Source organism: Bos javanicus, chromosome 14 (genome assembly GCF_032452875.1).
Source record: "Bos javanicus breed banteng chromosome 14, ARS-OSU_banteng_1.0, whole genome shotgun sequence".
NCBI lineage: Eukaryota > Metazoa > Chordata > Mammalia > Artiodactyla > Bovidae > Bos > Bos javanicus.
In genome coordinates, this window is record NC_083881.1 from 57,731,429 (window position 1) to 57,754,419 (window position 22,991).

A 22,991-nucleotide genomic window follows, 5' to 3' on the forward strand; every position below is an offset into this window, starting at 1 on the left:
TTTTACATATATATTTTAAAATTCTTATATTAATTGCTGGCCAGGAGGCAGAGTGATAAAACATATATACAACTCTAGGGGCTGTATAATTGGAATATCTAATTTGAAAAACAATAATTTTGTAAATCTAAGCCTGAACTTACCTATTACTGAGGAATTTTACTCCTAGAAACAAAACTTAGAGAAACCTGCACATGAGCCCCAGAAGCTATGTACAAGAATTATGTAGATGACAATAATAATTAATAACAAAAAATCAGGTAACAGAAGCACTGACAAAGAAACTATAAATTATGACATAGTCACAAAAAATACAATATTAAGTAGCTGTGAAAAAGAGGGAACTATGGCTACTAGAACATGATAGATGAATCAGAAACAATGTTGAGTGCAAAAAAGCAAGTTGAAGAAAATTACGTATTATGAACTTATATAAAGCATAATATACACATATAATTATGTAATTACCTAACTTATATACTATAAAGTTTATGAAGAGCTTTTTATTTTTTTTAGATATTGCTACATATGTGAAGATTTTATTTAAGAAGGAAAGAGAGGCAGGTTGGAGACAAGATAGTGAAGTAGGAAGCCTTGAGCTCAGCTTCTCTCATGAAAATACCAAAATCACAAATAACTGCTGAACAACCATCAAGAAAAAAGACTGAAACTACCAGAGAAGATATTCTACATCCAAAGACAAAAAGAGAAATCACAATATCATGATAGGAGGGGTGCTGTTTCTGCTGCTAAGTCGCTTCAGTCGTGTCCAACTCTGTGCAACCCCATAGACGGCAGCCCTCTAGACTCTGCCGTCCCTGAGATTCTCCAGGCAAGAACACTGGAGCGGGTTGCCATTTCCTTCTCCAATGCATGAAAGTGAAAAGTGAAAGTGAAGTCGCTCAGTCGTGTCCGACTCTTCACAACCCCATGGACTGCAGCCCACCAGGCTCCTCCGTCCATGGGATTTTCCAGGCAAGAGGAGGGGTGCATTCATGACAATATAAAATCCTACACACACCAGATGGATGACCAACAAACTGAAAAATAATTATATCACAGAGGTTCCCCCACAGGAGTGTGGTTTCTGAGGCCTATGTCAGACTCCCCAGCCTGGAGGTCTGACATCAATCAAGAAGAGAAGCCCCCAGAGTATTTGGCTTTGAAAGCCAGCACAGCTTGATCAGAGGAACTCCAAGGACTTTGAAACATAGAAACAGCACTCTTGGAGGGTGCAAGCAAGGCCTCATGTAAACCAGATGCCAGGGGAAAAGCAATGACTTCATAGACGCCTGGACCTCACCTACCTGCTAGCGTTAGTATGTCACTTGAGAAACAGGAAGCAGTTATAGCTCTCTCTTTAGACATAAAATCTGGTGGTGAACATGTCTGGAAATAGTTTGGGACATTTAGCACCAAGATGTGGAATCACCCACCAGCTTGTAGGCTCCAGTGCTGGGATGCCTTAGGCCAACCAACCAACAGGGCAGGAACACAGCCTACCTGTCATCAGACAGGCTACCTAAAATCTTCCTGAGCCCATAGCCTCTCCCTAAACACACCCTTTGACATGGCCATGCCTACCAGAGGCAAAAGGCCCTGCTCCAGCCACCAGTGGGCAGGCAGCAGTCCCTCCTACCATGCTGCTGCTGCTAAGTCACTTCAGTCATGTCTGACTTTGTGCAACCCCAGAGACAGCAGCCCACCAGGCTCCCCCGTCCCTGGGATTCTCCACGCAAGAACACTGGAGTGGGCTGCCATTTCCTTCTCCAACACATGAAAGTGAACATTGAAAGTGAAGTCGCTCAGTCGTGTCTGACGCTCAGCAATCCCATGGACTGTAGCCTACCAGGCTCCTCCGTCCATGTGATTTTCCAGGCAAGAGTACTGGAGTGGGGTGCCATTGTCTTTTCCCACCATGAGGCCTCCACAAATCTCCAAACCAGCCTCACCCACCAGTGGGCAGATATCAGAGGCAAGAGAACTACACCATTGCAGCCTATGGAATGGAAATTGTAATCACAGAAAGACAAAATGAGACAGTAAATCTGTTCTAAATGGAGGAGCAAGACAAAACCCCAGAAGAACAACTGAATGACGTTGAGACAAGCAATCTACCCAAAACAGAATTCAGAGTAATGATAGTGAAGATGCTCCAAGATCTAGGAAAGAGAATAGAGGCACAGACCAAGAAGACACAAGAAATGTTGACCAATAACCTAGAAGAAATAAAGAACAAATAAACAGAGATGAACAAGAACTGAAATGAAAGTACTCTGGAAGAAATCAAGAGCAAAATAAATGAGGCAAAAGAACCGATAAGTGAGCTGGAAGACAGGGTAGAAATCACTGCCACAGAACAACAACAACAACAAAAAAGAATGAAAAGAAATGAGGACCATTTATGAGACCTCTGGGACAACATTAAATGCAAGCAACAGTCACACTATATGGGTCCAAGAAGGAGAAGAGAAAGAGAAAGGGCCCGAGAACAGAGTGGAAGAAATAATAGCTGAAAACTTCCCTAACATGGGAAAGGAAACAGTCATCCAAGTCCAGGAAGCAGAGAGTCCCAGGCAGGATAAACCCAAAGAGGGACATGCTGAGACACATGGTAATCTAATCAATAAAATAAAGACAAATAAAAAATATTAAAAGCAACAAATAACATACAAGGGAACTCCCATAGGTTATTCAGCTGATTTCTTAGCAGAAACTGCAGGCAAGAAGGGAGTTGCAAGATATGTAAAATGTGATGAGAGAGAAAAACCTAAGACTAAGAATATTCTATCCAGGAAGGCTCTTACTCAGATTTGAAAGAGACACCAAAGATTTACAGGCAAGAAAAAGCTAAGAGAATTTAGCACCACCAGACCAGGTTTACAACAAATGGTAAAGGAACTTCTCTAGGCGGAAGAGAAAAGGCCAAAACTAGAAAACAAAAAAATTACAATTGGAAAAACTCACTGGTAAAGGCAAACATATAGTAAAGGTACAAAATCATACACATAAAAATATGATATCAAAACCATCAGTTGTGAGGAGAGCACAAATGCAGGATACTAGACATACATTTGAAATGAAAAGACCAGCAACTTCAAACAACCTTGTTTATATCATATTACTATATCAAAACCTTATGGTAACCACACACTGAATAGATACATATACATAAAAGAAAGAGTCCAAACACAATACTAAATTCAGACATCAGGTCACAAGAGAGAAGATCAAAAAATCACAGGAGAGAAGAAGAGGAAGGGGAAAAAAAAGACTTACAAAGCAAATCCAAAATAATGCTTTAAATGTCAGTAAGAAAATACATATTGATAATTACCTTAAGGGTAAATGGATTAAATGCTTCAACCTAAAGACACAGACTGGTTGAATGGATACGAAAACATGCCCTGTATATATGCTGCACACAAAAGACCCACTTCAGACCTAGGGACATATACAATTGAAAGTAAGAGGATGGAAAAGAGTATTCCGTGCAAATGGAGTTCAAAAGAGGCTAGAGTAGCAATACTCATATCACACAAAATAAACTTTAAAATAAGTTAGAGAGTAACAATTGGCTTAAGGCTCAACATTCAGAAAACTAAGATGATGGCATCCTGTCTCATCACTTCATGGCAGATAGATAGGGAAACAGTGGAAACAGTGGCTGAGTTTATTTTGGGGGGCTCCAAAATCACTGCAGATGGTGATTTCAGACATGAAATTGACAGACGCTTACTCCTTGGAAGGAAAGTTATGACCAACCTAGACAGCATATTAAAAAGCAGAGACATTACTTTGCCAACAAAGGTCCATCTAATCAAGGCTATGGTTTTTCCACTAGTCATGTAAGGATGTGAAAGTTGGACTATAAAGAAAACTGAGTGCAGAAGAATTAATGCTTTTGAACTGTGGTGTTGGAGAAGACTCTTGAGAGTCCCTTGGACTGCAAGGAGAGCCAACCAGTCCATTCTGAAGGAGATCAGTCCTGGGTGTTCATTGGAAGGACTGATGTTGAAGCTGAAACTCCAAAATTTTGGCCACCTGAAGTAAAGAGCTGACTCATTTGAAAAGACCCTGATGTTGGGAAAGATTGAAGGCAGGAGGAGAAGGGGACGACAAAGGATGAGATGGCTGGATGGCATCACCGACTTAATGGACATGAGTTTGGGTGAACTATGGGAGTTGGTGATGGACAGGGAGGCCTGGCATGCTGCAGTTCATGGAGACGCAGAGAGTCGGACATGACTGAGATACTGAACGTGTAACTCATATTACGCAAAATAAACTTTAAAATAAAGACTGTTACAAGAGACAAAGAAGGACACTACATAATGATCAAGGGATCAATTCAAGAAGAAGATGTAACAATTGAAAATACACATGCACCTAACATCGGAGCAGCTCAATGTATAACGCGAATGCTAACAGCCATAAAGGGGCAATCGACAGGAACACAATAATAGTAGGGGATCTAACACCCCGCTTTCCTCAATGGACAGATCATACAGACAGAAAATCAAGAAGGAAATTTAGGCCTTAAAAGACACAGAGACCATATGTACTTAATTGGTATTTATATAGCATTCCAAGCAAAAGCAGCAGAATACACATTCTTCTGGTGCAGATGGAGTATTCTCCAGGATGGATCACATGCTGGGCCACAAAGTGAGCCCCAGCAAATTTAAGAAATCTGAAATCATATTAAGCATCTTTTCCAACCACAACACTATGAAATTAAACATCACCAAAAGAAAAAAACTGTAAAAAAACACAAATACATAAAGGCTAAACAATATCAAAGATATCAAAGAAGAAATTAAAAAATACCTAGACACAAATGGGAGAAGGCAATGCCATCCCACTCCAGTACTCTTGCCTGGAAAATCCCATGGACGGAGGAGCCTGGTGGGCTGCAGTCCATGGGGTCGCTAGGAGTCGGACACGACTGAGTGACTTCACTTTAACTTTTCACTTTCACGCATTGGAAAAGGAAATGGCAACCCACTCCAGTGTTCTTGCCTGGAGAATCCCAGGGACGGGGGAGCCTGGTGGGCTGCTGTCTCTGGGGTCGCACGGAGTCGGACACGACTGAAGTGACTTAGCAGCAGCAGCAGACACAATGACAACAAAAACACAACCATCCAAAACCTATGAAACACAGCAAAAACAGTCCCAAGAGGGAAGTTTATGGCAATACAACCTTTCCTCTGGAAACAAATCTCATATAAACAACCTCTACCTTTACAAGTAAAGCAACTAGAGAAAGAAGAACAAACACAAAGTTTATAGAAGGAAAGAAATCATAAATATCAAAACAGAAATAAATAGAGATGAAGAAAACAATAGGAAAGATTGATGAAACTAAAAGCTGCTTCCTGAAAAGATAAACAAAATTGATAAAGCATCAGCCAGATTCATCAAGAAAAAAGAGGGGGTTCAAATCAATAAGTCAGAAATGAAAACAGGCTAAATTATAACACAGAAATACACAGGAACATAAGAGACAACTGTTAATGCAAGCAGAGTCTGATGCTGGGAGGGATTGGGGGCAGGAGGAGAAGGGGACGACAGAGGATGAGATGGCTGGATGGCATCACTGACTCGATGGATGTGAGTCTGAGTGAACTCTGGGAGTTGGTGATGGACAGGGAGGCCTGGCATGCTGCGATTCATGGGGTCGCAAAGAGTCAGATACGACTGAGTGACTGATCTGATCTGATATGATATCTGCCTATAAGATGAATAACCTAGAAGACATGGACAAATTATTATAAGGGTACAGTCTACTAGGACTGAATCAGAAATAAACAGAAAATATAAACAGATCAATCACAAATTGAAATTGAAATTTCGATGTAAAAACTCCCAACAAACAAAAGCTCAGGACCAGATAGCTTAATAGGCAAATTCTATCAAACATGAGAAAAGAGTTAGCACTCATCCTTCTGAAACTATTCCGAAAATTGCTGAGAAAGGAATACTCCCAAACTCATTCTATTAGGTCACTATTACCCAATAAGAAAATTTTAAAAAGATACCACAAAAAAGGAAACTTACAGGTCAATATCACTGATGAATATAGATGAAAAAATTCTCAACAAAATACTAGCAAACCAAATCAACAATACACTAAATGGATTATACACCATGATCACCATGATCCCGGGGATGCAAGGATTTTTTTTATATCCATAAATCAATTAGTGTGATACAGCACATCAACATATTGAATAAAAACCATATGATCATCTCAACAGAAAAAAAAAAAAAACTTTTTACAAAACTCAACATCCATTTACGATAAAAACTCTCCAGAAATTGGACAGAGGGAACACACCTCAACATAATAAAGGCCAAATATGACAAACCTACAGCTAACTTTATACTCAATGGTGAAAAACTGAAAGCCTTTTCTCTAAGTTCAGGAGTGCCCACTCTCACCACTTTTATTCAGCATAATTTTGGAAGTCCTAGCCACAGCAGTCAGAGTAGAAAAATTAATAAAAGGAATTCAAATTGTAAAAGAAGTAAAACTCTCCCTGTTTGCAGATGACTTACTATACATAGAAAATACTAAAGATTCTATCAGAAAAATACTAGAGCTCTTCAATGAATTCAGTAAAGTTGCAGGATGCAAAAATTAATACACAGAAATCTGTTGCATTTCTATATACTAACAATGGAAAATCAGAAAGAGAAATTAAAAATCCCATTTACCCACATATCAAAAAGAATAATATACCTAGGAATAAACCTAACTAAGTGGTCAAAATACCTGTACTTGAAAAACTTTAAACTGATGAAAGTAACTGAAGATGATACAAACAGTTGAAAAAAGATACCATGTTCTTAAATTGAAAGAATAGTATTGTCAAAATAACTATACTACTCAAGACAATCTACAGATTCAATGTAATCCCTATCAAATTACCAGTGGCATTTTTCACAGAACTAAAAAAAATCTGAAAATTTGTATGGAGACACAAAAGACCCTGAATAGCTAAAGCAATCTTGAGAAAGAAAAATGGAGCTGGAGGAATGAAGCTCCCTGACTTCAGAATATACTACAAAGCTATATTCATTTGTAGTATAGAGGGGTTTCAGGAGGGAAGGGACATATATATATACCTGTGGTTGATTCGTGGTATGTGTGGTGTAGGCCAACACAATATTGTAGAGCAACTGTCCTCCACTAACTGTATTTTGTTCTGTACTTCTCAATACTGTTGACTTACAATCTTTGATAATAATTATACTCATCAAAACAGTATGATACTGTACACACACACAATAGAACTGTAGATCAATGGAACAGGATAAAGAGCTCAGAAGTAGTTATGCCCTTACGGTCACTTAATCCTTGAAAAAGGAGGTAAGACAATACAATGGAAGAAAGATTGTCTCTTCAATAAATGGTTCTGGGAAAACTGGAAACTAAAGTAAAAAATGAAATTAGAATATGCTTTAATACCATACACAAAAATAAACTAGAATCTAAATTTAAGATCAGATACTATAAAACTTTTATAGGAAAACATAGGCATAGCACTCTTTGACATAAATTGTAGCAATATTTTTTCCAACCTGTCTCCTAGAGTAATGGAAATAAAAACAAAAACAAATGGAATCTAATTAAAAGCTTTTGCACAGCAAAGGAAACCATAAACAAAATGAAAAAACAACCCAAAGAATGGGATAAAGTATTTGCAAACAGTGAGACCAAGGAGGGATTAATCTCCAAAATTTTCAAAGAGTACAGACAGTTCAATACCAAAAAACAAACAACACAATCAAAAAATGTGCAGAATATCTAAATAGACATTTCTCCAAAGAAGACATGCAGATGACTAAGAAGCACATGAAAAGATATTCAACACTGCTAAATATTAGAGAAATGTAAATCAAAACTATAATGAGGTATCACCTCATACAGGTCAGAATGGTCATCATCAAAATTCTTTAAACAATAAATGCTGGAGAGGGTGTCGAGAAAAGAGAATCCTCCTACACTCTTGGTGGGAATGTAAATTGGTACAGCCACTATGAAGAACAATATGGAGATCCATTAAAAAACTAAAAAGAGCTACCATATAATTCCACAATCCCACTCCTGGGCATGTGTCCAGAGAAAACCATAATTAGAAAAGACACATGCACCCCAGTGTTCATTGCAGCATTATTTACAACAGCCTGGACAGGGAAGCAAACTATCCATCATTAGAGGAATGGATAAAGAAGATGTGGTATGTATATTCAATAGAATATAACTCAGCCATTAAAAAGAATGCAATAATCCCATTTATAGCAACATCGATGAACCTAGAGATTACCATACTAAATGAAGTAAGTTGGAAAAGGCAAATATCATATGATATCACTTATATGTGGAGTCAAAACAATATGTGAATAAACTTATTTACAAAAATAGAAGTTGACACATAGTCTTCAAAAACAAACTTATGGTTACCAAATGGATAAATTGGGGTTGGGATAAATTAGGAAGGTGAGATTAACATATATACACCACTGCATGTAAAACAGATAATCAACAAGATTTACTGTGTAGCACAGGGAACCCTACTCAATATTTGTAATAACCTAAATGGGAAAAGAATCTGAAAAAGAATAGATAAATGTATATGAATAACTGAATCACTTTGCTGTAGACCTGAAACTAACACAGTATTGTAAATCAACTGTATTCCAACGTAAAACAAAAATTTTTTAATAAAAAAATTTAATACAAATAAAAACCAGAACTTGAAATAATAATTACCGCTATATTGGTTTGAGGTCACAAATCTAATAAAATGATCATATTTACAAAATAAAAAAATACATGCATGTGCACCAAATCACTTCAGTTGTGTCTGACTCTGCATTCCTATAGTCGTAGCCCACCAGTCTCATCTGTCCATGGGATTCTCCAGGGGAGAATACTGGAATGGTTTGCCTTGGCATCCTTCAGGGGATCTTCTTGACCCAGAGATCGAACCGGCATCTCTTAAGTATTCTGAATTGGCAGGCAGGTTTTTACCACTAGGGCCACATGGGAAGTCTCCAAAAAATGCATAGGCAATACTATATCAGTTATTTCTGGAATGGCAGTAGAAGGATGGAATTTTGGAGGAATACACCCAAAATTCAGGGATGTCAATAACATTCTAGTTTTTAATCTAAACAGTGAGTTCACCGTGTTGATGTTATTATGCTTCATAAAGTCTCATCAATTACTTATATGTATCAAATATTGCATAACATTTTATTCAGAGCTTTTGTGTATCTTTTGATGTACCACATAATTTGGCTTAGCTAAAAATGATAAGCTAAATTACATTATGCATGAGTAAACAAAAAAACATGGATTTGGAGCCAGTTAGAGCTAGACTGGAATTTTCCTTGATTTTGATGATTGCTAGATTAAGATGTATAATCTTGAGTGAGACATTTAGGATCTCTGAATATCAGTCTCTTTCAACAATATTTTATATTACGCCTGCTATGTGCTGATGTTCAAGCCGGTTTTAGAAAAGGCAGAGGAACCAGAGATCAAGTTGCCAACATCCGCTGGATCATGGAAAAAGCAAGAGAGTTCCAGAAAAATATCTATTTCTGCTTTATTGACTATGCCAAAGCCTTTGACTGTGTGGACCACAATAAACTGTGGAAAATTCTGAAAGAGATGGGAATACCAGACCACCTGATCTGCCTCTTGAGAAATTTGTATGCAGGTCAGGAAGCAACAGTTAGAACTGGACATGGAACAACAGACTGGTTCCTAATAGGAAAAGGAGTATGTCAAGGCTGTATATTGTCACCCTGTTCATTTAGCTTATATGCAGAGTACATCTTGAGAAACGCTGGGCTGGAAGAAACACAAGCTGGAATCAAGATTGCCGGGAGAAATATCAATCACCTCAGATATGCAGATGACACCACCCTTATGGCAGAAAGTGAAGAGGAACTCAAAAGCCTCTTGATGAAGGTCAAAGTGGAGAGTGAAAAAGTTGGCTTAAAGCTCAACATTCAGAAAACGAAGATCATGGCATCCGGTCCCATCACTTCATGGGAAATAGATGGGGAAACAGTGAAAACAGTGTCAGACTTTATTTTTCTGGGCTCCAAAATCACTGCAGATGGTAACTGCAGCCATGAAATGAAAAGACGCTTACTCCTTGGAAGGAAAGTTATGACCAACCTAGATAGCATGTTCAAAAGCAGAGACATTGCTTTGCCAACAAAGGTTCGTCTAGTCAAGGCTATGGTTTTTCCTGTGGTCATGTATGGATGTGAGAATTGGACTGTGAAGAATTCTGAGTGCCGAAGAATTGATGCTTTTGAACTGTGGTGTTGGAGAAGACTCTTGAGAGTCCCTTAGACTGCAAGGAGATCCAACCAGTCCATTCTAAAGGAGATCAGTCCTGGGTGTTCTTTGGAAGGAATGATGCTAAAGCTGAGACTCCAGTACTTTGGCCACCTCATGCAAAGAGTTGACTCATTGGAAAAGACTCTGATGCTGGGAGGGATTGGGGGCAAGAGGAGAAGGGGACAACAGAGGATGAGATGGCTGGATGGCATCACTGACTCGATGGACATGAGTCTGAGTGAACTCTGGGAGTTGGTGATGGACAGGGAGGCCTGACGTGCTGCGATTCATGGGGTCACAAAGAGTCGGACATGACTGAGCAACTGATCTGATCTGATCTGATCTGATGTGCTTAGTACAGTTCGGGACACTAGAGGTATAGTGATCAACAAAACAGAGGCCACATCCAGGTGCTGCAGAAGATCTGGAGAAGAGATTGCACAGGAGCCTGGAATGGCTCACCATTACAGGCTGAGATACTTGGTGTGAGACCCATGTCAGAGCCCTCTTAGGTGAATTTCTGTGGAAATTATTTCATAGGCTTTTTCTAAATTGGTGCTCTTCCAACACTCCTGGGAATATATCTAACACAGACCAGGACATTTTACATCCTAACATTATCATAAGTAGTTTGTCTAAGAAGCTGGCAATCTGCTCTTTTGTCAGTCTATTAAATTCCTCACGGTATGAGGTTAGGTCAGCTGTGGTACAAGGGACCAACCCTGTAGAGAAGTCTTTACTGTAACTTGCTCATATGCTAATAATCCCTGACTGCCTTACTTGTACGCTTTTCCCATTTTTACCCTCACTCCCCAGTGTCACCAGAGAGAGAATTCCTTTCTCCCATTTTACTTTTACAGACATCAGGGTCAGAGCTCTCCCCTCTCCTACCTGCCTACCTTCACGTTCTCTGTGGGTCTCATTCTTTCTCTTATTGCCACATTCCCACTGAGCTCTTGGATACTCAAGCAGTCCTGGGGCTACGAGCATGTTGGTTTATCAGTTACCATCTATCCTGAAGGAATTTGTTGCTGCTGTTGTTTAGTCGCTCATTATATCCAACTCTTTTGCAACCCTGCGGACTGTAGCCCATCAGGCTCCTCTGTCCATGGGATTTCCCGGGCAAGAATACTGGAGTGGGTTGTCATTTCCTCCTCCAGAGCATCTTCCTGACCCAGGGATCACCCATCTCCTGCATTGGCAGGTGAATTCTTTACCACTGAGCCACCCAGGAAACCCATCTTGAATTAATATTTGCTCCGACAGGGCACATAGCCAGTTTGAGAGCAGAAAAGCTTTCTATCCTTATGTAAGAACCTAAGAGAAAAATAAAGGGAAAAATCTAATAACAGTGTGGTTACTCTAAATATAAATTTTGCATATATGATATTCATTGGAATGTAATAAGAAAAATCCTCATATTTAGCAGAAATGCAGTTTATGTATCACACAAAGAACCCTCCTGAAACCAACAGTAAATTCTTATAAAAGGGCATTCATCTGAAATACTGATAAAGAAACATCAAGAAAATAATCATTAAATTCTCAACATCTGAAAAGTAGGGAGAAAAAGAGTAAAAAAAGTAAGTCGAAGATATTTGCATGTCATAATTGGAAAATTTCCTTCAACTGTGACCAAAGCAACAAAATGAGGCTTGAATATGTATTCAGATAGTGATTGTTGGAAAGTAATAGATAATTATTTACTTTCTTAAGAAAAGGGCGTAAGAGAATACATTATAGAGTTTGGTCAATCCACAACTCAGGTGGTAACACCAACCTTCTTGAAAGGACATTCCTCATTCTCAAACACCTCGAAGGAAAATGAACCAGGTAATCAGGCCACAGGGGAGATTTTAAATATTAAAAGTTGTTTTCAAGTGTCTGTTTTGCTTCTGGAAATATCTTTATTTAAAACAAGAAGTCTTGCCCCACTCACTATCAAAACAAAGAACATAAGCAAAAAAACTTCCCACCACACTGAGTCTCTCTTTCCATTTTTTCTAAGCTAAGGGAAAGATATGCCCATTTGAATGCAGAGTTCCAAAGAACAGCAAGGAGAGATAAGAAAGCCTTCCTCAGTGATCTATTCTGCAAAGAATACAGGGAAAAAATACAATGGGAAAGACTGGAGATCTCTTCAAGAAAATTATAGATACCAAGGGAACATTTCATGCAAAGATGGACTCAATAAGCACATAAATGGTGTGGACCTAACAGAAGCAGAAGATATTAAGAAGAGGTGACAAGAATACACAGAAGAACTGTACAAGAAAGATCTTCACAACCCAGATAATCATGAAGCTGTCATCACTCACCTAGAGCCAGACATCCTGGAATGTGAAGTCAAGTGGGCCTTAGAAAGCATCACTGTAAACAAAGCTAATGGAGGTGATGGAATTCCAGTTGAGCTATTTCAAATCCTGAAAGATGATGCTGTGAAAGTGCTGCACTCAATATGCCAGCAAACTTGGAAAACTCAGCAGTGGCCACAGGACTGGAAAAGGTCAGTTTTCATTCCAATCCCAAAGAAAGGCAATGCCAAAGAATGCTCAAACTACCACACAATTGCACTCATCTCACACGCTAGTAAAGTAATGCTCAAAATTCTGCAAGCCAGGCTTCAACAATACGTGAACTGTGAACTTCCAGATGTTCAAGCTGGTTTGAGAAAAGGCAGAAGAACCAGAGATCAAATTGCCAACATCCACTGGATCATGGAAAAACCAAGAGAGTTCCAGAAAAGCATCTACTTCTACTTTATTGACTATGCCAAAGCCTTTGACTGTGTGGACCACAATAAACTGTGGAAAATTCTGAAAGAGATGGGAATACCAGACCACCTGACCTACCTCTTGAGAAATCTGTATGCAGGTCAAGAAGCAATAGTTAGAACTGGACATGGAACAACAGACTGGTTCCAAATGAAAAAAGGAGTACGTCAAGGCTATATATCGTCACCCTGCTTATTTAACTTATATGCAGAGTACATAATGAAAAACGCTGGACTGGAAGAAGCACAAGCTGGAATCAAGATTGCTGGGAGAAATATCGATACTTCAGATATGCAGATAACACCACTCTTATGGCAGAAAGTGAAGAAGAACTAAAGAGCCTCTTGATGAAAGTGAAAGAGGAGAGTGAAAAAGTTGGCTTAAAGTTCATCAATCAGAAAACTAAGATCATGGCATCTGGTCCCATCACTTCATGGCTTCAAATATTTGGGGAAACAGTGGAAACAGTGTCAGACTTTATTTTGGGGGGCTCCAAAATCACTGCAGATGGTGATTTCAGACATGAAATTGACAGACGCTTACTCCTTGGAAGGAAAGTTATGACCAACTTAGACAGCATATCAAAAAGCAGAGACATTACTTTACCAAAAAAGGTCTGTCTAGTCAAGGCTATGGTTTTTCCAATAGTCATGTATGGATGTGAGAGTTGGACTAGAAAGAAAGCTGAGCACAGAAAAATTGATGCTTTTGAGCTGTGGTGTTGGAGAAGACTCTTGAGAGTCACTTGGACTGCAAGGAGATCCAACCAGTCCATTCTAAAGGAAATCAGTCCTGAGTGTTCACTGGAAGGACTGATGTTGAAGATCAAACTCCAATACTTTGGCCACCTGATGCAAAGAGCTGACTCATTTGAAAAGACCCTGATGTTGGGAAAGATTAAAGGAAGGAGGAGAAGGGGATGACAGAGGATGAGATGGTTGGATGGTATCACTGACTCAATGGACATGAGTTTGAGTAAACTCCGGAAGTTGGTGATGGACAGGGAAGCCTGGCGTGCTGCAGTCCATGGGGTCACAAAAAGTCGGACATGACTGAGAAACTGAACCAAACTGAACTGAATGATTTCCAATGCATGGGATTAGGAAATCTTAGAACTATTGGGCTACTAGCTCTACCTTTGTGATTTACCTTCACAGAGCAGACCACTGAAAGTTCATCTACCTTAACTTGAATTTCTTTCTCCTATTGCGATAAATGAGGTTCTGAGCACAAACAAGAGTCAAAGTTCTGGAAAGTGTAGGATCCAAACACCATACACAGCCCTATGAAGAAACTGAGATGGATTTCAACCTGTATGAAATTTATTTTATGAACGCCTTACTCTGGCACTAAATATCTTCTTGCAAATAATGCCTTGCTCCAACCTCTGCATTCTTTATTCTCTCCAAAATTAAATAAATCCCTGAAAATTCTCCTTTAACTGGAATAGTACTTCATTCCTTTTGCTGTTTTCACAAGTTCCAATGGTGCCTTGTGTAGAGCGATTCACACTATATTTGCCAAGTATAATTTTCCATTAGGATGAGTAAGAAAGACTATTTACAGCTGTGTAGTGTATGGCTGTAACAGCACTGGAAAACAAAAGTCAGGTCACAGATCCCTTTCTCAAAGGCAAATACAGATCAGTTCCTACTTTTGATTCAGGCAGCAAGCCAAACCCAGAATAAGAGAAGCCATATGTATGTGTTTGAGAGAAAGTTGCCTAAATAAGTAGGGATTTTCCCCAAATAATGAAGTTAACTTTTTTTATGGCTCTTGGAGGATGATGGAAATGTAATGGTCAGACTACACATCTTAAAAATGTTTTCTCAAATACTCCAAGGTAATTTTTTAAAAAGAAGAAACAGCATGATAAAAGGGTCACAGCCTTCATCAAGACTGATGAATACAAAAAGGGCAGCTATGGTATTTAAAGGTTCACCAGTTTCTCTACACTCAAATGCAGATGAAACTTGTTCCCAGATATTTTTATCCACGTCCAAAAGAAGGAATATCTCTGACTAAATAGGAGCCTATAGAACTGCCCGCTCTCGTGCCCTTTTTTATTTTAATTTATGCTTAAAGATCATAAAAAAGAGTGAGTGATTCTAGGATTACTATCAGAAACCCTCTTTAAGATACATCAGGTCAGTTCAAGAAGACTGATCCCCAGTCTGGGAAGAGTCTAAGGGCTGTTAAACAGGTGGTTCTCAACAGGGAGCAATGTGGTCCCAAAGGAACGCTTGGCATGTCCAGTGACATTCTTGATGGTCACAGCTGGAGTGGGGGAAGTAATTGTGGCATCTAATAAATAGAGGCCAGGAATGCTGTAAAACATCCTGCAACACACAGGACAGTCCTTGACAGAAAGAATTAGGGCCCAAACTCTTAAGTGCATAGAATAAGAAACACTGTTGTAGATCAGTATCTGCTGGATCAGCCCGATCTGTGAGGAAGCACAATCTTACCGATTTCTGACCTTGGAGATCCTCATTGTAAGCAGCCATTTGGAGCCATGTTCCCCATGGTGTGGATGCATTCAACTGGTGGGACTTCTGTCCTTATTTTTAAGCTGTGTGGTCCTCTTTGTAAGCAGTTATTTGGAAACCACTGCCTTGCTCCTTCCTTCTAGCAGACCTGGCTTTCAGAAAGGCACAAAGGGAAGATAGAACTATATTCACTGATGTTATTTGGCTTTTCCAGCCCACAAAGTATATTCTAAATGAAAAGAAATGACATTTGGAATTTCCTTTTACCTCATGGCCAAGTAGTATGTTTGACAATGACTATAAACAAAAATAAATTTCAAGAACTGTTTGGATACATAAATTCCACTTCATAGTATACAATTATATGTATGAGTTCCCAAATTGATATAGCTAATCAAGGAAATGATTTACATAGCATATAACAAAAAACAAAAATAGGTTTATATTTTCTTCTATTTTAAAACATTATATATATATGTATGTATATATATATATATATATATGTATGTATATATATATATACCACTATGCAGATGAAACTTGTTCCCAGATATTTTTATCCATGTCCAAAAGAAGAAATATCTCTGACTAAATAGGAAAGAGCCTGTAGAACTGCCCATTCTCCATAATTGACTCTCTCCATAATTAAACAAATCCCGGAAAATACTCCTTTAATTGGTATAGTACTTCATTCCTTTTGCTGTTTTCAGTACTTCATTCTTTTGCTGTGTTTATATATACACATAAGTGTATATATATATACACTTAAAAAAAATACCAGTACAAATGGTAAATTTTTTTTTTTTTCCTTGAAAAGAAAAACATGTTCTGGAATAATGTACTGCATTAACTTTGGTCAGTCAGTTCAGTTGCTCAGCCGTGTCGGACTCTTTGCGACCCCATGAATCGCAGCACACCAGGCCTCCCTGTCCATCACCATCTCCCGGAGTTCACTCAGACTCACGTCCATCAAGTCGGTGATGCCATCCAGCCATCTCATCCTCTGTCGTCCCCTTCTCCTCCTGCCCCTAATCCCTCCCAGCATCAGAGTCTTTTCCAGTGAGTCAACTCTTTGCATGAGGTGGCCAAAGAACTGGAGTTAACTTTGGTAAGTAATGGTGAAAATAGGGTTGGTGTATATTTTTTGTCTCTGTAACCATCTGTTGACTTATTGGAAAAGACTCTGATGCTGGGAGGGATTGTGGGCAGGAGGAGAAGGGGACGACAGAGGATGAGATGGCTTGATGGCATCACCAACGCGATGGACGTGAGTCTGAGTGAACTCCGGGAGTTGGTGATGGACAGGGAGGCCTGGCATGCTGCGATTCATGGGGTCGCAAAGAGTCGGACACGTATGAGCGACTGAGCTGAACTGAACCATCTTCCTTAGCAAGATAGTAGGTTGGAAACTTTCTGTTGGCTTGCCAATTATTCACTTGAAGTTTTATTGGTCCATGAAACTCCAGTTTCTGGAATGACTGTTCTAGTCCAGCCAACAACCAACAAATTCACAACCAAATAATCAGGGTCTTTGCTTAAGCAATTTTAATGGTGAGGAATGTCATATTTGGCCAGTCCAACTAGAAAGCTGTTCATTTGAGGTGAAATGTAACGTTTGTACTCATCTACTTGCAATTTCTTGGCTCCAGTTCTACGCTTCAGGCCGCAGCAAACTAGGCAAATTCTACTTCTACAAGACAGCAAGGATGGTCATCGTGTCCATCCTGAACTTTGTCGTCTCTAAGCCAGGCACATGACGCAGCTCAGAGTTCCTCTCATCATTCTGGTCACTGTCTCTCTAAACAGCTTCCAGTTTCTAGAAAACTGAGCGACATAAGCTTTGACTGAAAAAAGTTGAGTAGTGCTATCGTTTTCCTGTTTCCGACATTTCACTCATACTGTTCCGCTCTAGGACAAATTAGATTTGTTGGCAGGCTTTAGTAGGATCGATACATGAAACTGTAATCAAATCAGGTCATAGATACTGAAATAAATTCTTCTTTTAACCCACATGCCCCCCTACTGGGTATATATCCAATTGATGGGGTTTCTATTTGATTTAAAGTTAGAATCTTTTTGTAACTTATCTTCCCTAATTTTTATCTTGTTATTGTCAGCATGTTGTTCCACTCTGATGAGATTCTTAAAAATATTTTTCTTATAAAATATTTCAAACATATGAAAAAAATCAGAGAGACTAATGTAATGAAAACTCATGTGCCCAAATTCAGAAATAATAAATATTAACATTATAGCATATTTTCTTTTGGTTATTTTATTTTTTAGAAAACCAAACATTAAATATAGTTACAGACCAACTGATGGCCATGAAAGCACATCTCCTTCCCTCTCTCCTCTGTGAAACCGCTATCTTGAAGGTGCTCTATATCCTTCTCATCCCAGATTTACATACCTAAGTCTACATATACAGACAGCTATAGACATATGTATGTACACAAACTTTAAACATATGTTATCATACAATATAAATAATTCTCTATCTTGGTTATTTATTGAAAATGTATTTTTTTATTGGAGTTGAAGTATAGTTGCTTTATACTGCTGCTTCAGTTTCTGCTATACAGCAAACTGAATCAGCCATATGTACACATATATCTCCTCTTTTTTGGATATCCTTCCCATTTATGTCTCTGCAGAGCACAAAATGGAGTCCTCTGTGCTATACAGCAGGTTCTCATTAGTTATCTATTTTATATATAGTAGTGTATATATGTCCATCTCAGTCTCCCAGTTCATCGCACCCATCCTCCTATTTATCTGCACTGACCAAAAAATGAGAGAAGACTCAAATTACTAAAATAAGAAATGAAAGAAGATAAATAACTACTGACCTTAAAGAATTAAATAAGGTTATAAGGTAATACAATTACCAATTTATGCCAGCAAATTATATATCTTGGATGAAATGGAAAAATTCCTAGAAAGACACAAACTACCCAAACTGATAAAAAGAAAAATAGTTTGAATACACTTACAACAAGAAATTGAATTAATAAAAAAAAAATTCCCACAAAGAAAATACCACAAGAGATAACTTCAGTCGTTAATTCTACCAAATGTTGAAGGAAAATGTAACGCTAAACTTTCTCAAACTCTTTCAAAAAATAGAAAAGGAACATGTTCCAACTCATTCTATGAGATCAATATTAGCCTAAACCCAAAATCAGATATTATAAGAAAAGAAAACTATAGACCAATATATTTTCTGACTTCAGGCATAAAAATCTTCCATAAATACTAACACACTAAATCCAGCAACAATAAAATATACACTGTGACCAATTGCAATTCATTCCAAGAATACAAAGTTGGCTCAATATATGAACATTAATACACCATACTAATAGAATAAAAGATTAAAAACATTATCATTGCAACAGATGCGAAAAGGTACTTGACAAAATCCAATACCCTTTATTATAAAAAACACTCAATAAACTAAGAACAGAAGAGAGCTTCCTCAACCAGGTAAAGGATATCTGTGAAAGATTCACAGCTAACTTCATTCTTAGAGATACTGAAAGCCTTTCTCCTAAAATTAGGAGCAAGACAAAAATGTCTGCTCTTGCTACACTTATTCAACATTGTGCTGGAGGCTATAGTAAGAGAAATTAGACAAGAAGAAAAAATAAAAGGCATCCAGATTGGCAGGAATACTTGAAATTCACTAACAAGACAAATAACCCAATAAAAATATGGGCAAAGAAACATTTCTCAAAAGAAGATAAAGGAAAAAACTATTAGTGAAAAGCAAGTCACACCACAATGAGATACTACTGTCCACCTACTAGGATGATTATAATAAAGAAAAAAAAAGAGACTAAACAGTAAGCACAGGTGAGATGTGAAAACTCATGTACGGCTGATGGGAATGAAAAAAAATGCAGCTGCTTTCAAAAATAATTTGGTAATTCTTTAAGAAGTTCAATATCATTACTTTATAACTCTGCAAGTCCACTCATAGGTATTTATCTAAGAAAGATAAAAGCATATAACTTTATAAAAACTGGTATCTAAATGTTTATAGTAGCCAAATGCTTCATTAAAGCCAAAAAGTAGCAACAACCCAAATGTTCAGCTGATAAATAAATAGAATATGGTATATCCATACAATGGAATATTATTCAGCTCTAAAAGTAACGAAGTACTGATACACGCTACATGAAAGAAGCTGAAAGACACTATGCTACGTGAAAGAAGCCAGACATGCAAAGCAATATATTGTATGATTTCATTTATATGAAATGCTTAGAATGGACAAATCCATAGAGGTGGAGAAAGCAGCTTTATGGTTGCCAGGGGCTAGAGGCACAGGGAAATGAGGTCACAGAGTTTCCTTTGGGAGTGATTAAAATGTTTTAGAATTAGACTGAAGTAGTAGCTTCACAGATATATGAGTGTGTGCTAAGTCGCTTCAGACGTGTCCACCTCGGTGCAACACTATGGACTGTAGACCGCCAGGTTCCTCTGTCCATGGGATTCTCCAGGCAAGAATACTGGAGTGGGTTCCTGTGCCCTCCTCCAAGGGATCTTCCCAGCCCAGGGATCAAACACAGGTCTCTGCATTGGCAGGCAGATTCTTTACCACTACTACCACCTGGGAATCCTTCACAGATATATAGATATACTAAAAATCACCCAACTATATACTTTAAAAGTAAATTTTATGATGTGTGAATATATCTCATAAAAAAACAATATATTTTACCACATAAAAAGGAGTGAAAAAATCTGATTGCCTCAACAAAGACAACAAATTTCTGAAAAGCTTCCACATTAGAACAAAATCACAAACTAGGATGGAAGGAGATCACCTTAACTTGCTAAAGTTTATATTCACACCCCGCCCCCTCCACCCCACACACACACTCAAAACCCAACTATGATAAACAGTACACTTACTGGAAGTGAGTGAAGTTGCTCAGTCGTGTCCAACTCTTTGCGACGCCATGGACCATACAGTCAATGGAATTCTCCAGGCCAGAATACTGGAGTGGGTAGCCCTTCCCTTCTCCAGGGGATCTTCCCAACTCAGGTTTCAAACCCAGGTCTCCCACATTGCAGGAGGATTCTTTACCAACTGAGCCACAAGAAAGTTAAAAGTTACTTCATTTTAAACAACGTGGATGTCCACCAACAACAGTGTCATTTAATATAGGGTCAGAACTCCTGGCCAATACTATAAAGTGTTTTAATAATAGCAGCAGCAAAAACAGTGATAATGAGGAAGAACCAGGGTGGAAGGAAAGATAGAAAAATGTTATTGTTTGCATATAACATCATCATCTACCTAGACAAACCAACTAAATTAAAAAACAATAAAAATAAGAGAGTACAACAGTGTTGCCAGAGACAAAATCAATATACAAAAACCAATGGCATTTTCTCTAACAGCAAAAATCAACTAAAAATATATAAGAAAATGTATCTTTCCAATAGCAACAACAATTTAAGGTAACTGGGAATTACCTTTATCAAGATCACACAAAATTTCATGTTTTTAAATGTTAAGCTTCACTAAAGTATGTAATAATTACCTGGATAAATGGAGTATGTTCTGTGCTGTGGACAAGTCCACTTACCATTATAAAGATATCCCCAATTTAATCTATAAACTGCATTTAAAAAATCCATTTGGAATATTTAAAAGTCAAACATATTCTAAAACTTACATGAACAAATAGAAGTGAGGAAATAACTAAGTTGACCTACATAAAAAAAAAAAAAAAGGTGAACACTTACCTTTCCAGTTATTATAATAACCAGTAAATAGACAAAGGGACAGCTGGATCAAAAGAGAAAGCTTGGAGACAGACCCATGAACCCACAGGAACATAATACATAATAAAGATGGCACCATACATTAACGTATAAAAAAGAAGGAACAGGTAATTTTTTAGATTGTTTGGGGAAAGTTGGTTCCCTATACAGAGAAAAATTCAAATTAGCTCATTTGTTAATACAATTTGCAAAGATGGACTCATGGTTTATAAAATATCTACATGTAAAAGTTAAATCACAAAATTAATTATAGATAATGTGAGAAAATACATTTGTGATAATGGAGTGGAAATGAACTTTTTAAACATAATCTTAAAAGTATGGAATATCAGAAAAAAACTTTTAACTGATTAAGTTGATTATAGCAAAATAATGGCTCTTGACTAGAGAACATGATGGCAAAATTGAAAATGTCTGAAATCAATCAGAGACTCCCTCAGATGAGAGGTCGGCAAACTTTTTCCATAAAGGGAAAAGCTAGTAAATATTTTAGGCTTTGTGAGTCATATAATCTCTGTTGGAACTAAACTCTAAACACTGTCATTGTAGCATAAAGTCAGCAATATACAATACAGAAATGAATGAGCGTGGCTGTGCTCAATACAACTTTATTTACCAACACTAAAATTTTTGATTTTATATAATTTTCATGTGTCACAAAATATTATTATTCCCTTCATTTTTGCCCTGTCATTTAAAAATGTAAACTTCATTCTTAGCATGTTGGCTGTATGAAAACAGGCAGCAAGTCATATTTGGGCCAGAGACCAAAATTTGCTGACCCCTAGTCTAGACTATAAAAGAAGCTTTACAAATGAAAGAGGTAAAAGAAGAATAGCAATACCAAATAGGCAAAGGTAAAAGCAAACAAAATATAGAAAGTGAAATTTAAAAGGTCTCAACTTTTAAATATATGCTCAGAGCACATAATAATCAGAAACAAATTAAAATGAGATATCATTTTTATACCTTCAGACTATCAAAAGTTATAAATCTGGCTAAGGCCAAATGGCCGGGATTAGAGAATGAGGATCTTCATACTTTGTTGATTAAGTGCAGACTGTGTAACTCTTCTGAGAAATCTGTTAAATTAAGTATATTGATATCCTTCCATCTGGGCACCCTTCTCTTGCCTCTATAACCTAAAAGAAGTCCATAAAGGGAAATATATAAGGAAATTTATGCCAACTTATTTCATGGAGTTGAATGTGACCTGGGTGCCCACCGTTGAGAGAATACGTGAAATAAACATGGTAGATACATACATAACGACTGTTGAGAACCAAGCCTACTTTAAAAGCCGCATATACAGCAAAACTGTCATAGAAGCACAATATTTTATGAAAAAGTGAGAAACAAGTGATGTAATTTACATTACCATTTATAAAAATTTAAAAAATAACAATGTACATAAAACAATTCATGTTTCACAAACATATATACAATCCAAAGGACGTCTGCAAAACTAGACAGAATTGAGTTTGGGATGAAAGAGGGGGATAGGTCGAATAGAAGATGAGGATTAAAATGAATAAATGTATAAATCAGAAAAAGAGC

The 22,991-nt window shown here is 37.8% G+C and overlaps 1 long non-coding RNA gene across 1 annotated transcript in view; it reads right to left on the reverse strand.

The window, feature by feature from the left end:
- Window positions 1–20,559: 20,559 nt before the first annotated feature.
- Window positions 20,560–22,991, reverse strand: part of LOC133260232 (uncharacterized) — a 60,873-nt gene continuing 58,441 nt past the window's right edge. Inside the window, exon 3 of the long non-coding RNA XR_009740696.1 lies at window positions 20,560–20,733. This is a non-coding gene — a long non-coding RNA (uncharacterized LOC133260232). The remainder of the gene's footprint in view (window positions 20,734–22,991) is intronic.